Here is a 16,757-nt window from a genome sequence, read left to right on the forward strand (position 1 = left end):
TTGGATTTTCCCTCCCAAGCAGTGAGTAGTTGTAATAGCCATAATTTCAACAAATAGTATGTTTCAAAGAGATCTGTCCATTCAGGGAGTTCCCATGGGGTTTCCACCACCTCATACTGCTGTCAGCTGCTACTGAACTATCTGGCTGCTRCTAAACTGTCTTTTCAAAGGTTCCACATCAGACTGCTCTTGTGCTACACTGCTCTTGGTGCTCCTGGCTACCTGACTCAAGTCTCCTCTACTCCAGGTCCTGAAAAGTACTACTTCTCACACCTAATACACATGGTTTTCGAAAACATGCTCCTCAGGAGTGGAGAGACTGTTTAGGGAGACACAAGCTGCTGGCTGAGGAAAGTTTACTAGTACTAAAGATAGGATAGCYCATAAAGGTCTGAACAGTAAGATCCTCAAACTCAAGCCCGCACTCTGTGAGGGAGAACTCATGCTCACTGTGCTGTTTCACAGATGCACACAGCACTGAGTTCCCTCTTATTAAGCTCTAAACCCCARTTTCCACTTCTGTGGCTCTGTTGCAAGGGATTTGGACAAGTGAAAGGACGAGTTTAAAGCTGCATTTGGAGCAGTTCCATGATGATACTGGGAGGCAGGGTAGAGGGAGGTGCACAACACATCAACACTGGAAGCTGCCAAGTGAGATTTGTCTCACTGTATTACTGCCAGGTGTTTTGCACACCTCAGGGAGAGCAAGAGAGGAGCTTTGGGAAGTGAGGCAGGAGAAGCAGGCAAACTTTCTGCAAAGACAGGAGGGAAGGACTTATGCATCTAGTCAGGGAAATGTAAGCTCCTGGTTGAACACTGGGTGCACCACAGTAGAAGACGTATGTGTCCAGTAAGGATTTCCTGAAGATGGAAGAGGAAGTAATAAAACAAGACTGACAGCACCTGTAGTCTTCCCATGCAGAACAGCTATGTACAAGAGCCCAGTAATTACCAGAAGAGAGTGCCTGTGGAGCACTGCCATGCTGAACTCCCACTGCAGGTCAGCTCTATCAGAGGAGGGCCCAGGAGACCCCCCCCCGGAGTTCAGCTACCTAAAGCAAACTTTAAATTTAGCATTTTTTTATTTGGTGGCAAATAACTTGACAGCAGCACAAAGGACCTATCTAGCATCTGCAACTAGGTAGGCCATGCAAACTCTCAGAGAGAATTCACTGTTTTCCCCTTTTGGGGCTTAAGTGATCTTTCACATGTCTCACTGGGTTAGATATTGAGCTGGCTGTCACTCCCTCATATGCTCTGTCTATGGAACAGGGTGATCCAATGTCCCCTGCTGAAATAAAGCCAGTCAAGCTCTTCTCCCAAGAGGGTCTGGAAACCCAGRAGTTCAGCTCCCATGCACCCAGCTTGTAGGTGATTCCGGACGCACAAACCCCCTGCAAGCTGGAACGGTGAGAGGGAGCAGCTGGCCACATGCCAGCATGAAAACAGAGGGGCAATGCTTGGTCCTGCTGCAGTCACAGGCACAAAATCTGAGAGGGGAAGGGTGCAGGAGGTGGCCAGGTGAGCAGAACAGGACAGCAGTGAAAGCACGAGGGCACAATCCAACCACAGCTTTCCCAGATTACAAATGGCAATGTGAATGTTGTACTGCCTTCCACAGTAAGTTAATTTACCTGGACAGAGATGACAAACACTTCTAGTTTTAAATAGAAAGTACTTCACCTTCCCTCCCCCACTCTTCCAACAAACAAGAAAGGAGCAATAACAAGTGCTATCAAGCACAGACAAGCCCTTCAGCTAGCCAGGAAGTAAGGCTACACACAAGTGGAGCTCTGAGATACTCCTCCTCCAGAAGTGGGGAGATACAGAGTTTTCCTGCCATCCTGGCCCTCCCCACATGGTGCAGGGTGCCACCCGGACACCCTCGGCCCTGCTCCCCATTCTTCTCCCCTGCCGCGGGCAATGGGACACACGCCCCAGCTGCTGCAAACACGCTCCCAGCACAGACAGTCCTGCCCTGCAATGCTGGGACAGAGCTGCTTCAGCCCAATTTCAGCCGTGAGCTTCTGGCAGTCAGAGGAGAAAGCGATATGACAAAGTTCATGTGGCCTGGGCAAGGACACCCTTTTTCTTACTGAAACAAAGGACTTCCCAAGTAGTCCCCAGTTTGGGCTTATCCTCACTGGTGCAGCCAGGCATTGGTGTAGAAATGCCAAAGCTGGCTTTWAGGGCTGCAGCTCAGGACAGAAAGAGCTCTGTGTTTGGCACTAACACCCACCCAAAGAGCAGCAAGGCTGTCCCGAGCCTCTTCTTGCTATTTCAGCTCGGCTTAATTGTCTCGGTCACACAGTTCAGGTACACTTTACAAGGAGCTGAAAGACAGGATGTTTAGGTTAGATATTAGGAAGGAATTCTTCCCTGTGAGGGTGGTGAGGCACTGGTACAGGTTTCCCAGTGAGATTGTGGATGCCCCCACCCTGGTAATGTTCAAAGGCCAGGTTGGATGGGGCTCCAAGCAACCCAGTCTGCTGGAAGGTGAACCTGCCCACAGCAGATGCGTTTGGGACTAGATGATCYTTCACATTGCTTCCAACCCCTTAACATTCTATGATTTAAATCAGTGGGGACTACCTCAGAGCCAGCCTTTCTCCKTTCAAAAGCTCTCTCCAGAGCTCAGTGTGCAGGACAGCACCATCTCTACCGGGAAACCATACATTGGATTTCAGTTTGGTGAGACACCCAGGAAACCAAACACAAAGCCTGCCCTGCCACAAGCTTCAATTTTTATGTTGCTTCTGCTACTCCTGCCATGCTTAGGCCAGCTTTTTCAGCTGGATATCCCTCGGCATGAGAGATTTCCACTGCACATATTCCTCTGCAAAGAAACAGTCACCAATCTACTACCTCGGGCTGYTCTATCGCCTTACAACCCATGGAGAGAGGTGAAGGAGGGGGGTCAAAACCCTTGCGTTCAGGAAGAGATAACACAGTGCACTAGAGATAAGAAGGAAGGAGGGAAATAATGTTACGTGGAGTCAGCTTTGAGGGCACAGAGAACAGAAGGAGCTTGCTGAAGGAAAGGACTTCCAGACTAAGAAAGGTGTTACACAGTGCTGGTAATGTTTGAAGAGCTGCCTCGGGTMTATTTGGCAGGGGAGAACAAAGCATTGCCCCCAATAGTACATGACCTGGAAAATGAATCTGAGCTGCTACTGAAGCTTGAGAAACTTGAGTGAGACCTCCAAGTCACACCAGTGCAGAGAGTTTGCCCATGTTTTAACACACTCAGTAGCTTGCACTCATGGCAGGCACACTCAAGATACACTGAACCTATTAATTATCCAATGAGTCACTGAGGGMAAAAAAAAAAGGATACTTTGCCATACTTTTCTTACAGTGGTTTCCATTTAAGTAGTAAATGCTTAATGCTAACAACAAAAATAGAGTGTCAGAGAATCATAATTTTGGGTTGAGCAAAATTTCATCTTGGAAATTGCTACTGAGTATTTGGCAAACAGCAAGTGAAGAACGTGACTTGCATTGCACATTGCACTTCCCAGAGATGCAATAAAAGTGATTCATTCTTAAGATAAAATGGRATCACCTGTAAAGCAAAAACCCCAGTTCACTCTAAGCAGAGGTCAAGTTTATATTCATAAAAGTATATACATAAAAGTATTCATAAAAATGGGTAAGCTTTGATGTTCTGCAGTCTTCTAATATCAGAATAAACAAGAATAGTGTATGATTTTCACTGCTAGAGCTCAGTAGAAAGATTATTGACACTCCTAGGCGAACACTAGAATTCACACGTGAAAGCAATGCATTGAGTCACTGCAAGTTGSTCTGTGCAGGTCTCTCTACAAACTCTGGGGATGGAGACACAACTGACAGAAATATCTAGCATGAAAGGAGGAGAGGACTTCCCAAATTACTTCCCCTATGACATTTTATGCAGAGGTGGCTGCCAGCACACATTCGTAGATGGCATGTCTGCCATGAACTCAAGGAGTTTCCAGTTCCTCTTTGAGCAGGATGATTCAGGACCTCCTTGGGAGAGATTCACCAGCTAGCAGCAGAAATACGAGAGTCTCTCACTTACACTACAGATGCGTGAGCCAGAATCCCACGCTACTGTTCTTGAGTCTCAGATTAATGGATGCTCATGTTTGCACCAAACCATTCTGACAAATGCAAATGCCCTTAAAACATCAAAGGACCTGGAAACACAGTTGAAAGCTTGGCCTTGCTCAGCCTGTACAGTGCAACCATTAGTGAGCACAGCTGTTGTCACGTTACCTGTACCCATCCAGAGCACAGTTAAGCTACAGGCAGATAAGGATGAATAATATTCAGCAAGATGAACTGGGACAAACTGTCCTGCCTTGCAGAGAGGGCCTCCAAAGTTACCCTGCCTGATGCAAACATAATGTAACCTCTTTCATAGCCAGATCAAGTTCCACCTTGAAAACAGTCAGACTTCTGGTAGCTGTCAGAATACCACAGAAGATAAGGCTGGAACATTTTAGCAGTGTGGGATGACTGACAAGCTAAACACCAACATATATACAGCCATAAATATAYGGGCAAAATCCTGCTTCTGTATCATTAGGTAAAGCACACCCTATGCAACTAAATAAAATGCTAAAATACCCATTAAACTGCACTTGTGTATCATAGCATGGTAGGGACAGCACAATATCATCAGCCATAACAACAGCAGAATACTGTCATGCTGTGGCTTTAGAATTGTACCATCAATTGGAGACAACAATAAAAAATTGTTGGATTCAGAATCCCAGGAGATAACAACCTTAATAACAAAATCAAGCATTTATCCTCATGTTGTGCCAATCAGAATGCATGTTTTCAGCCTTAGCTCCCCACAGCATTTTTAATTACCTTATGACTGCAGCAATGAGATTTGTTTTAAAAAATTGTGAGATTTAGTACTTGGCTATACTGTAACAGTGATGGAGCTTTGTACTAAAAACTGCAGGTAAAGAAAGAAAGAAAAAAAAATCACCCAAAAGGGATGCGGGGATGTGTGTGGGAAAAACAGATTTTGGTATACCCCTCCCCTAACCCATCTTCTTGGGGAACAACCAGTTTTTTCCTGGAAATTTAACTGATGTCCTTAGATCCAAGAAGCTACAAGTTCAATGAAACAAGTTTGCTAYTGGAAGCAAAAAGTATTAAATATAAATAAAATGTTACAATAAATGTAAATGTGGGAAAGCACCAGCGGGGACCCCTTCCCTCTCCCTTGTGGAAAATAGCTTCACACACCCAAAGCCACAGGAATTGTGTGGGTGCTGGATAGGAAGGTACTAATGCAAACACATGGAAAACCTGTTGTTACTCATAGTCTAAGGCTTGTATGGCCAACTGGCRTAAGTTAATTGTTCACATCACAACGTTTTCTGTTTTTCATACAGTCCCACTTCCTAGAATCACGTGGTTATGTGAGAGTTTTGGCGTACAGTTAAGAAAGAATGGATGTACAGCCTTTAATGAGTGTGGAAAAGGCTTGAAAAACTAAGTATGACTCAAAAATTAGATYTTGCTGTTTGGGTTATTCTTAATTTCCTAATCCTAAACCTCAATTTGTGAATAAGGAGAGGAAGAGCAACTCCCCCCTCCCTCTCTACTGATCCCTGGTTTTCAGGAGTTGGGACTGATGACAGTGCAGAATATTTAGGCTTGAGTGAGTTATATCGGCTATCACAAACCAAAAAAAAAAAAAGGGCAGCAAAATACACTGTGCATAAATGGGTTTGCAAAGAAGAATAATCAAACTTGTCAGGCCCAATTTAGGTATTTGCAGATATCCTGCAAAGTTCATTTATTTATATTCCATTCCTTAAAATAAAAAAAATAAAAAAGGAGAGCCTCTTCAATTTCTTCTGCTGCTGACTGTACAAACTATGCAACACCACCTGGAATAGGGTCTTCAGAAATTTCAATAAAGACTTGATGTGGAACCCTGAAAATCCAGAACACCTGAAATCCAGAACAGACCRACTTACTGTGCATCCAGGTTGCTGCCAAGATCTCCCTGGTGCCARTACACATGTGACCATATATGAGCCATCCAAGGGAGTTGTCTAGCCAAAAAATAAAAACAACCCACGAGCAGAGTGATGTGAGCAGCCATAAAGGTGTGACACAGGAGAAAAGATAAATAAGTAAAGGTAAAACTGATAGCTCCCTGCAGTAGCTGTATAAAGAATCATAGAATGGTTTGTTCTCKAAGGGACTTTAAAGATCATCTTGTTCCAATCCCCTGCCATGGGCAGGGATACTTCTCACTACACCAGGTTGCTCAGAGCCCTGTCCAACCTGGCCTTGGGATGGGGCAGCCACAKCTTCTCTGGGCAATCTGTGCCAGGGCCTCACCACCCTCACAGGGAAGAATTTCTTCCCAACATCCCATCTAATTCTACTGTCCATTTGAAGCCATTCCTCCTTGTCCTGTCACTCCAGGCCCTTGTCAAGAGTCTCTCTCCATCTTTCCTGTGGGCTCCCTTCAGGCACTGCAAGGCCCCAGTGAGGTCACCCCAAACCTTCTCTTCTCCAGGCTGAATAACCCCAATTCTCTCAGCCTTTTCTTATGGCAAAGGTGCCCCATCCCTCAGAGCATCTTGGTGGCCTCCTCAGGACTCACTCCAGCAGCTYCATRTCCTCCTTGTGCTGGGACCCCAGAACAGTTGTACAAGCTGCGGGAGTGGACAAGAACACGAGGCTGAGCAGTAAAGCAGGATCAGGAAAGCAGAAACCTGGACTTAGCCCTGTGTTATGGTGGAACCACACCCAGGATCCACAGGCCAGTCCCCGACGCTCCAGCGTAGGCATCGCTCCGTGTGTGACTGCCAAGCACTGGGCACACACAGCCAGCTGCTCCCTCAGCAGCCCACACACACCAGCAGCAGCAGCAGAGCAGGGAGCTTTGCCACCCTCAGTCCTGGTGCTCTGCTGGGAACATGGCTGCTGCCCTCCCAGGTGRGAAGCGGGCACCCAGGGGAAGCAGGATATTCTAACTGGATTTACAACCATTCCCAAATGATCCACTGTTTTTATGGTTTAATGTTTCCTTGTGTCATTACTGCCACTGACTGCCATTCCAGTGAACCCACAGACTGCCTTCTCCCCCTAGGAACGGACTAGCTCTGAGGAGATGTTGCATGGAAGAAAGGTGAATTAGGAGACAGCCCCTTTGAGCAATTCTGGAAACAAGTAACAACATGAAGGGGATCCTTGGAAAAGCCCTGGAAACCTCCTCAAACAYTCTGCAAAATCTAGCACAGAAACACTCCAAAGGCAGAGGAGGGGGGGACATTCTTGTGACCTTGTCTTTCAGCTCAAGTTGTGAAAAGTTCTATAAATCAGGGGTTTAAATGCTGTAACTGATATACATCAATCTTAGGAAATACTTTTTATACCTAGGTTTACCAATTACTACTACCTTATTTCAACGTTTATAGTAGCAATTACAGCCCATAGATGTTGTAGTTAAGATTTAGCATTAGTTCTTAATACTGTCATTAACACAGCGTATTATAAATGTTTTTTTAAAAAGTAGAGCCCTACAGGTACAATCATAAAAAAATAAGAAGTAGCACACACAGATGAATAATACTGATATTCTCTATTTCAGTATTATTTCTCCTTCTTTGTCAAAAGCCAAAAATTATTTCTACATACTTCAATGTGCAGTACATCTCCAAGCACAGTTAATTTAAAGCAGTAATTTTATACCAGCTTGGAAATATCACTAAAATTTCTATGATGCATTATTTTTCCCAAATATTGTATTGAACAAATGAAAAACTTCCAATACATAAGGAACAATTAGAGATATTTTAATCCTTCCTCCCTCCATATTCATTTTTCTGCATATGAAAGAGGGACCAGAGTCTGCTTCCTACCACCACCCTTCTAGATTTCCCAAAATAGTACTCCTTGATAGTTGCATGGCTCTTCAGATATTAGCTGAGCCATCAGGATCCTGAGATTGCCCTTTGGGAGCCTTTGAAGGCATCACCTCTGCCTCTTCCTGACTGGCTTAAAGCTTCCTTTTCCTCAACCCTACCTCTCTTTTTCCCCTCCCAGGTCCCACCTTATAGATGGCGATGCTGAGGAGTAAAAATAAGGTCTGTGTGCCTCAAATTCACCCCAAGCTCCTGACTTCAGTGTGCTGCTGAGAAATGAGAGGATGAAGCAAATAAACAGTGGCCATGAGTAACAGTGCAAAATTGACCCKATAAAATTTCCTTCACCTCTTTTATGACACGGTCACAAAACGACAGCTCTGGCTGAGGAATGCAAAGTCCTCGCGTCCCCCAGCCTACGCAGGCATGCAYGGTATATTGTAATTGGACTGGCGCATACCTTCCCATCCATGAGAGACTTCCCCTGGGAAGCTAGAGGCACCAGGCAAATGAAATCAGAGACTCAACTCCTGTGCTTTCCCATTACCTGCAATAGGCTTTGATCAGTGGGGCATAAATAAACACGTAAACGTCCCATCTCTGCCAAGGTCAATGAGATGCAGYGGAGTTCCTCCAGTTCAGCCTCACAGGCAACTCTCAGGGCACTGCTGACACTGTCCAAACTCATMTGAACGAGTTCATCGGACTTGGCASAGAGCAAAGTGTGCTTAAAAARATCATGGATGTAACAGCAGAGTGTGGTGTGACCACTGTAGTTTGGGAAAGCTAAGGGCAACAAAGAGCCTGRAGGGGGAAGGGATGGGACTGCCAGTGGACTGTGCTCAAGAAGGAGGCAAGAGCCAGAGCTCTCCTTCTTGGAGTCCTCTTTCCAAACACTTTCCTGTGTGGAAAATTTGATCGATCTTCTGCCAGACTGATGCAGTTGAGGAACCCAGCTTTCAGCACCMATGCTTGCTGCCTATTCCTGAAGCCAGCACCTCACCTCTTCTACATGTGCCAGAGAAGGTGCAGTTACAGCTATGCCCAGCACTGCTGCTTTTGATACAAACATGGGAAACACCCCAGCATTCCAAACCTTTGGCTACTCCTGTTCTTGCCCTAACAGAAAAGTGACAAAGATGCATCCGGCTGTTCTAAATCTTGCCTCTCCTCATGGATGTATCTTGCAAGCTGTTAAACATGGGTGCCCATGGGGATAAGCCAGTGGGGCCCATAAAGGATAGCTGTTATTTTCAGTAACGTAATCCAGGCTGGAAGGAGAACACATACATTGGGATACCAGGAGCACTCATTCCTTCAGTTCCCTGCTGCAGTCATTCATTAAAAGAAGGATCTACAGAAGACTTAGATTGTAGCTGGTTACGACTTTTTTTAAGGCRACCAAGACTTTTTTTAAGGCATCAAGAATAGTGCCCACATCCAGCAGAATTTCCAGTTCCTAATTCTAGCTGTGTGCAGCAGTTTCTGCCTGTCTGAGGGTCATCTGTGCAGCTGGGGTAATAGTAACCCCTCCTACCTTGCAGCCATASTCTGAGGATTAGGCAGGGAGTGGCTGCTCAATGTTCTGAATATGCAAAGCCCTGTTATAAACCCCATATCTGATTGCAACCATAAGCAAAGTCTTATTTAAGCAATCCCTTCCCCAACAAAAATATATCAACTGCTCACGCTGTTCTTTCCTTCTGCGTCTTTTTGCCTCAAAGTTCTTCATGGTAACAAAATGCATTACTAAGCTATTTTCCTTTTGTGCTGTAAAGTTGTTTACTACAAACAGTAGAGATTTTTCACACAATATAGTAATAGCCAAAATTARCTATTTTGGCTCATTCTGGTATTGTATTGTATACACTTGTATTGGAGGGATCTTCACTGCCCATCAGTGAAAGCCCCGCTCCCATAACCTCTCACATATCAGGTATTCACAATTGTATTTCTGGCTGTGTCCACATTCAGGTGAGACCCTTTCTCCAGTTCCAACAATTTGATGAACTTGGGGCATACAGCATCTTATATTTCTTGCACCCACTGAACACAAAACTCTATTTCTTGTCCAAACTGTAGTTTAAAATTAAACTGATGCTTTTGCACATGCTTTCCTTGACACTTCTGTATTTGTCTCCCACATCAGCTAATACATTTTTCACCTTTAAGTGCACTTTTTTCACTCTTTCTAGCAGTCACAACAAAACTTTTTACAATGCCACCTTTTAAATTCAGCTTTCAAAGGCAACATTCTAGTAAAACATAATTATAATACATTTCAGGGCAGATTTGCTTCCACACTGCCTTACYGAATGTGAGATTTCTGATCACGCCAGTTTTCACTGCACAACAATGCAGCACACCTCGCCTTTTCTTGTTCTGGTCTCTTCTGAAGTATTTTTGCTAGGACTATTGGAGTCCAAATCAATCCATCTTTCCCCTTTAACACTCATATGCTTATTTTCATGTCTTTGATATCACTGTTAGTACACACTCAGCAGCAGGACAGATGAAAAATTACGCTGTATGGAACAAAAGAAAAATGTCWGTGGTGTATCTGGTAACACCCACTGGGCAACTCAGCTGTGATGATTTTTCTATACACACAGACACAATTTTTAGCTGCTTTTCACAGCACTGACCCTCCCTTGTGAGGGAGCACACAGTACGATGACATAACTTGCATGCCTGGCCTTGCTCTTCCAGGATAAGGCACATTTCATTGCTCCAGCATACCTCCAAATTGCTCATCTTCCTCTCTCTACACCTCTCCAAAATGAAACAGCTCAGTTTACACATTGTGCAGGGGCAGGAAGACAAGGTGAACTGTAGAAGGGGTGTCAGAGGACGACTGCCTTCCCAGATAACACCAAAACAAACAGCTTTTCTTTCAGCCTTCCCCATGKGCCCTGACAGAATATTCTCTCTTCCCAGCTGTGCTCAGGGATGAGAAGAGAGTGACAGTGCAGTCATGTATTTCCCATACGCAGTACCAGTTGTCATTAAGAAATTACTGGGTGACTTAAGGGGTAAACCCATCTCCCTCAATCACTTGCACATAGAAGAAAAGATGCCACAACCCATCAATTGCCATAAAAATAGCGGGACAGTCCCACTTCCCTTTGCCTGCCTACCCACAGCGTCCTCTCTCTGCTCCAGTTTTTGCCACAGCATAGAGTCTTGACAGGGTTGGGTGTGCCAGTGCCACCCCCACTGCCTATCCTGAGCTTCTGCTTGCCTGTATCTGGGACATGCCTTTCCAAGAGAAAAAGCCTTGCCTAGGACTTGGACTTCAATGATCCTTGGGGGTGCCTTCCAGCTCAAGTTATTCTATAGTCTGTGGGCAGGGGTAGCAAAAGGAAAGAAAAGTGCATTTTTCTCAAAGCACTCATAAGATCTATCAGCTCTCTTGCACTCAGACTCAAGCCTGAAATATCTTCMTATGTAAAGCAAGTCACAGAAAAAGAGAACAAACGACAAAAGTTACGAGCCATCTGCCATACCAACAATCAGGACTGAATCCTCACTGTTCTACATACTGTGCACTGAGACACTCTTCATGTCCTGCAGAGCTGGCAGCACACCCAGAACATCCCTTCTCCCYGAAATCCAGCAACATAATGGAAATAGAGACACTGCACCTTCTCAACTTCACTAGCAGCCCAGCAGCCCTCACCTGTAAAACCAGACAGTGATCTCGGAGTACCTCAGAAAGSAGAGTGACTCAAAGGTTGCAGCTGGATTATGTTTCATAGGTCTAGAGTTACCCCTGGATGCCTGCACTATGGAATATCTACAGCAAAATTTCTGCATCTAAACTCAGGCTTAATCCAAGGATTTTGCCTGGAGCCCAGACCCACTAAAGACACAGCTACAGCATTGGCGCTTTGGTAGGCACTGCTATGGCATCCTTTCTTTCCCTGTGAAAGCTGTACTCTTCCCCTGTACTCTTTCCAAGTTTCTACGAGTCCCTCTCACAAGACCACAATCTGTAGAGAAGATTTAAGGGCCCAGGTAAGATTTAAGCTATTCAAATAATATTTATAGGCATTTTTGATCATTACACCTGTATATGTTTGCRAGTGTAAAGCACACATACCATACAGCTTACATATCCTGAGTTTTTGCAGCTGCCCAGCAAGATCGTAGGCAAGGTATCTTCTTCCACTCCCACTAGTGGCCTTTGTTTTAGTTTTAACACGGCTCTATCTCTATTATTAAGTGAATATGCAAATGTAGCCATGGCAGACACTTTGTGGCAGATGTGAACTGGGACCACATCCACCCAACTAGTTACAGGTCTGCTGGTAACCCACACTCCTRTCCCCTGATTATCCCTGGGCTTCTGCAACCTGAACAAACCGTGCCCTAACATGACCAGGATCCTAATCCCCTCCCCTCCAGCAGGGTGTATTTTGGATTCATAAACTCTCCTGCTGGATTCGTTGATGAAGCAGGGGCTGTTCCTCCCCTCACCTCCTCCAGTCACACCCTGTGCAAGGCTGGGTCTGCTYACCAGTGCATAACTCTGGTCTGCCCATGGAGGGGATAACCAAGCTCATGCCACCACCCCAGCCTGGCCCAGGTAAAGATTTAGGAATTTCTTTGTATGCTCAGCAGCAAGAACCCCAGTGCTAAATGCACTCTGAACATCAGCAAGACGACAGGCAGTGGACCTCACATGCTGAGCCCCTGCCTGCAACTGGGTGTTCAATTTGAGATCAGAAACAGGTGGTTTGGTGTCTGGATATCACACAATTCTCTGTGACACTGCAAATAGGACATGTTTTCAGGAAGGTCATTTATGGCCAGCTCTGCTTTAATGATGTATTCTCCCAGCAGCAGGTTCACATTTCCTCCACCTCAGTTCCCCTCTTCTGTGCTATCCAATTGCAGCTTCTTGAGCCACTGCTCCTCAACCTCTCCTAGCATTAGAACACCCTCTATTTTGTACACATTTACATTTTTGTGTCTGTTTATCTGTGTACATTTGTACACATGTCATGACAATCACCTTCCCTCTTCCAAGTTTTTCCCACTATCAACATCAATAGCCCTCCCTCTGACCTTGAACTGAACTTGTAGTAAAATCATGGGAATTTCTTCTTTGACTTCATCTTGCTTTTAATCCAGCTCCCAAAACACAAGGTCAGAACAAGTCCCCACCACAGGCTTGGTTCCTCATCCCCRGCAGTGTTCTGCATGGGACTTGAAGGAATGGTGTTGAAAACAATAGATGGAGAATGGATTTTGTCTCAGCAAATGAATTCTACTCRAAGGGCAAGAAAGCTGGAGTCACTTGTTAATGGAAGAGACAAGATTAATGAAGCTTTCCCAAAAGGGCACCCCACCTTGCTCAGCACTGAGCACCACTAAGAACTCACATCTAGAATGCATGAATGCATTAGCCTGGAACTTTTCTGCACCACTGAACCCTTCATAGGYATCAGTGTGTTACAGCCAAGGCCCAGACCTCCTTCTCTTACGTTAAATTCTCTTTCCCATACAACAAATCTCGACACACACTTCCTGACCAGACAKAAAAACAGCTGACCTAAACTCAGTTCTGGCTAAACCCAGTTCTCCCAAGCCATGCAACAGAGTTAACCTGCACCACTGAGTAAATCCGGGCAGCTAATCTCACACGTCTCCTGTAAAAGAAAGGTGAAAAGATACATTGCCTTCCATGAAGATTTAAGGTAAGGTGTGCTTGTGGCAGCTTTTGGTTTCACCAACTCTTCAGCTTGCCAAWAGGAGTTCTGTGCTCTACCCTTTCTCTTCTGGTGGTATAGGTGTATGTGTGGTTTCACAACAAACCACAGCAGGGAACCAGCAGGGATGACAACATGCAGGCACGATGGCTTCTTTCAATAGCAGTGCCAGCTGAGAACATTTGTGCAATCACAGCCTGTTTATCCAAGCACAGAAATGTAGGAACTAAAYGTGTGATTCCCTCTGGCATCCAATCATGCTGTAGGAAGAGGTGGTCCCTCACCACATTTCTCATGCCCAATGTCCATACCCATGCCATAATTTTGCAGCAGTCTCTCTGGCCACAAGGCAGGCTGATCCAACTTCTGTATTCTTTTGTTCAGGGAAGGGAGGTTAATACTCAGTTGGAGCAGCGACTGGACTGATTTGAGGCCACTTGGTCTCCAGAGCCGATCCCAGGAAAGCAGYAGCAGCTTGCAGTCAGGACTGGATGAGAACTGGATCTTTTCTTCAGCAGCAGCCTGTTTTACTGGATTGCTCATCAAGGGAAGCCCAACTCCAAGCGACACGAGTTATTCAATTAACAATTCCTGGGAAACCCTGCCTGCGCACAGACACCACATCAGGCACCCTCCATCGCTGCTCTACATCACACCCATCCCCTGGACTCCAGCTCCATGACTGCCTCTTCCCAGAAGGAAGAGCTCAGCACAGCTAACAGCCAAAGGCTTGCAGTAYAACAGCCCATCTTTTAGCTGGAATGTGTCATCCTGGCAGCAACAGGATCTATCATCTGGCATGAAAACTCATAGCAAGACTTTGTGGTTAGGAACCAGGCTGGACAGATGGAGATAGGAAATTAGCGAGGGTAATCAGCCATTGGAATAATTTACCTGGGGAACCAGTRCAGCCTATTACTCGATATCCTGAAATCAAGACCGGGTACTTTTCTAGTAGAATTTTTGATTCAATGCAGTGATAACCAGGTGGGAATGTAAATACCTGCCAGGGGTCAGGTGAAGGTATCTGTCCCCAATTGGCTGATATTCTGAACATCAAGTGTGGGATCACCTCAGGAAAGAGGGAAATAACCTCTCTGTACAGCCCAAGTGCCAAAACAATAGAGTACAACTGCATTTGCACTGAAGTGACTTCTGAATAYTTCATTAGAAGATTCAACAGGAGTTCAGTGAGAAGCTGCAAAGCGGAAAGGAATTGCAAAACTTCCCAGGCATGACTACTGAAATAAACTAGCTGTGGATAATTTAGCCAAACAGTAACTAAGCAAACAACATCAACTGGAAAGATACCAGATGACAGAAGGCACAGTAACTCTTAGAACCAAACATCCTTGGAAAAAATGTGATTCCAATTAAGAATTTGAAATCCCTTGYGGGCTGTTTCTTCAATTTTGTCTGGAACAACTATGGAGAGTGAATGTAATATGAATATAAACTAATTAAATAAAACAGCCCACTTTAAACAAGACTCTAAAGTAGATTACGTTAAGAAGAAAAAAAAAAGAAAAAAAACATCAAAAACTATAGCATAATTGGGCTCTTTCCTGCTAGAAAGCACTTGAAATAAGTGAATAAGAAAAGGGTAAGACTCAACACAGCAAGCACAAGAACATCCATCTAAAGTTAGCACGATGAAATTAAAAAACAAAAAAAAAAAGAAAACGCACCTGAGGAACAGAGTCTTACCATCAAAACCTATCAGGATGCACAAGAGATTCCCAGAGGAAGTATTTGTGYCCCACTATTTCAGACAGCAGAAGCACCAACCTCAAGCTCAGCTGCCTGCTGTCACGAGCGACTGGACGCCACTGAGATTTATGCAGACCATGAGGCTGCTATACAGGCAGGAGGGGACAAATGCCACCCTCAATCACCAGCTGGAAAAACGAGGTTCTGCACAGAAGCCAGCTGAGCTGCTCCTAACATTAACAAAAAACAAAGAATTCAGACTTGTTACAACTTCAAGTCTGATTTGTGGATGCCTCTTCACCCAGTTCAGGTGCAGTTCTGAAATCTGGGTCACCCATACATTATTCCTCCAAACCAAGCCACCTCCCTCCAGTGCAACCCTTTAAAAGGACTCTGCCCTTATCCAAACCATCTCCAAGTCATTTAGGTTATGAGCAACTCCAAAACACCAGAGAATCAAGTCACAAAACTTCCATYAATGCATTACAGATGTAGTTTTGGTCCTGGGGGAACAGGCACCCAGCTCCAGAAGCCAACATGGGCATCCACATCCAGGAGCTCCCTGATAAAGTCTGCACCAAGTCAACACTGATGAGCTGAGCTAAGATCTCCTTCTCGGACCCCATAATTCCTACCAGGTTTGATGCAGTCTTAGCCAATATCGGGGAATAAACGAAGCATCAAGCAAGGACAAACATGGGCGCTGGGAGAACGATGGGTCAGGCGACATCCGTGGGAGCTCCGCATGCCCCCCTGGCTGGTTGTTTTGGGCGATGGGGTTGCCATCGGAGCTGCTGCGGTGGCCGGCGCTGCGGGAAGGAGGCAGGAAGCRAGCAGCAGGCAGGGATCTCGCCTTTCGTTCCTCTGCCTTCCTTCTGTGACAGGCCATAAAAGTCACGAGGCAAGGAGGAAAACAAGGAGGTGTCCGGAGTTCAAGAGCAGCACCCCCGCGACTCCCGGGCCGCAGCTCCCGGCGGGAGCTGAAAACCCGGCGAACACCGTGGGATCTCGCTCCTGCGTGGGAGGCACCATTTCTGCGGGAAGAGGCTCCTGCTGCTGCTTGGCAGCCGAGCCTGGGACCGGGCCTGCGCTCCGGGCCCTCCCGGCTGCCGGCAGCGGGCGGGGGAGCGGGGGACGGCGGGCGGGACGGGCGCTGCCGTCGGGGCGCGGAGCCCCCGTCAAGGATGCGGCCCCCAGCCAAGGATACGGATCCCCGGGGATGCCCCGGGCCGGGGAAACGGGAGTCCCTTTCGCCGCCCCCTTGGGGCGCACCGGGCTCCCGCAGCACCCCCGCGGCGGCCGCGACCCCGCCGGGTTACGCGCCCCGATGGCGCCCGCCCCGCGCATCCGCACCGGGCCCGCCGCGGGAGGAGCGACGCTCTCCTTCCCCGGAGATCCCTCCTCCCGTCCCCCTCGGGTCCTAAAATGGTGGGTCGGCCAC

General features: G+C 46.2%; 1 protein-coding gene across 3 annotated transcripts in view; it reads right to left on the reverse strand.

Moving 5' to 3' along the window:
* ARHGEF5 (Rho guanine nucleotide exchange factor 5) overlaps window positions 1-16,757 on the reverse strand; it is a 34,959-nt gene that overhangs the window by 17,867 nt on the left and 335 nt on the right. Inside the window, exon 1 of one of the 3 annotated variants that reach the window (XM_057385644.1) lies at window positions 15,952-16,061. The exons of the other annotated variants lie outside the window; for them this stretch is intronic. The gene's annotated coding sequence lies outside the window, so the exon portion shown is untranslated. Of the gene's footprint in view, window positions 1-15,951; window positions 16,062-16,757 lie in introns of those variants that run through there. 3 annotated transcript variants of the gene reach the window in all.

Source organism: Malurus melanocephalus, unplaced genomic scaffold (assembly GCF_030028575.1).
Source record: "Malurus melanocephalus ecotype Western Australia unplaced genomic scaffold, MMel_1.1 scaffold_16, whole genome shotgun sequence".
Taxonomy (NCBI): Eukaryota; Metazoa; Chordata; class Aves; order Passeriformes; family Maluridae; genus Malurus; species Malurus melanocephalus.